Consider the following 2,039-nt stretch of genomic DNA (forward strand, 5'->3'; position numbering starts at 1 on the left):
GAACTTTTAGTTATTCTCAGGAAGAACATGAAGAAAGAAATAGAAGAGAAATTATAAAAGACAAAACACAAGGTAAAACTAGTGCACAGATTTTCGATTTTCTTTTTGGTTTAGACATTTACTCTCTTCTCGTTGAACAGACAAATATATACGCTCAGGAAAAAAAAAAAAAAAAAAGTCCAGAATTTATTGCATCTGAAGCCTATATGAGATGATTTATTGGAAAATTATTGCTTACAGGATATCATTCTTTACCTCAAGAAAAAATGTATTGGTCTTTTGATAAGGACATTTCTGTTCCTGTTGTACAAGAATTGATATCACGTTTACAGTACAGGAATATGAAGCAGAATTTGCATTTGACAATAGTCAAATTGACAATACTGCTAAATTATATGAGGTGAGACCGTATCTAAACTTACTACATATCAACACTTTTTACTACTGGAAATATAAAATCTCTTTTAGATTTCAAACGCGAGAATGCATTATTCCTTTTGCAAACTCCTATTGAGAATGTAGAATTGGCCAGAAATAGATCAGCAACAGGAAGACCTAGTAAATTCAGCATTCGAAAATGCATTGCATGGAGATGGTAGACATTTTATCATAAAAGTCTGTTGATAACAAAAGACTTTGTTGTAAAGAATACCATAGCCAGACTGTTTATAGATGGAAAGTATGTAATGTAGCTTTACATCATGATCGTAATCAAGCTTTACATGCTTGAATCTTTCAAATGAAATAATCTGTATTTGTAAAAGAAATACAATGTATATTTTAATATTAAATTAATTACAAGTAAAGTGATTTGTAGATTTATGAAATGTTATACAGCTAAAAAGTAATCCTGCTCCCCACTCAAAAGAAACATCACACGAGTACAATTCTACTCACTAAACATCCGTAGTCTTATTTTGCTGACATTGCGCGAACGCAACACTCGCTTTTTCCACAGGGAAAAGCATTTTTTTAAAAATTTTCAATGTAAATTTATGTTATAAATGCTTAATTTAATATTTGTTATTATTTTCATGAGAAAAGAAACATTCCTTGTAGTTTTGGCGGTTAATGGGTTTGGTACTTAACGCTTTCCTTTTCTAACTTTCTTGTACGAAGTAAAGAAAATATCTAACCGGGAAAAATTTCGGTATCATGTTTCAACGAAAATACTCATTTTGACTGCTCTCGAAACAAATTTCAAAGTGGCATCTGTTCGTACGGACAAATTAAAGGACTCTTTTTTCCGAACGGATTGTAAAATGGATTCAGAAGAGACGTTTTCGTGACGACTTGACGACTGTACATACACTGCCGGGTAAAAAAAAAAAAAAGACATTTTTATTTCTCCAGTTCTACTGAGACGATTAACGAAATTCAACAATTCGTTCTTCATGTCTTGAAAGCACGACTTAGGATATGTGTTAGATTTATATATAACACTGCTTTAATATAGGTATTTTGACACAAAATCGGACTTTTTCTGAAATGACATACCAATTGTTTTCCATATTTCGATTCTACGGCTCAAATTATGCCAAACTTTGCCAATTTTTGTAAAAATCCCACGAGTAGTTTTTAAAAAATTAGCTCTGAAAATTTTAGCTCCTCTGTTAATTGAATTTGATATATATTTATTAATATATCTTTTTTTATAATTTTTAATAATCCCGAACAATAAGCTGTCACTCTGTCGTTTTTTGTTTTCGTTAGCAACAATTTATCGCGCAAAAGGTATAAAATTTAAATCTTGTGTGAATTTTGGGACACCCTTCGCTTTTCACGTACGTAAATTTCTGTAAATTCTGAATGAATTTTGATTCAAAACTCTTTATTATTCGTAGTATTACTTTGAATATATGAAACTGAACTCTAATACTTTTATATTGTTCACAGAGAGTTTCAAAATTAATTAATTCATTAAGAAACAAAGATGGTTATGTCGAGTAGGAATGCTGTTTCAAGAGTACAATTTGTTGGGTGACCTACGGAAAACTAAGTATTTTTAAATACATTGCATTATCGCAATTTTTAAAATT

Source organism: Stegodyphus dumicola, chromosome 5 (genome assembly GCF_044657685.1).
Source record: "Stegodyphus dumicola isolate Sdum_Otavi_A_Nest chromosome 5, ASM4465768v1".
NCBI classification, from domain to species: domain Eukaryota; kingdom Metazoa; phylum Arthropoda; class Arachnida; order Araneae; family Eresidae; genus Stegodyphus; species Stegodyphus dumicola.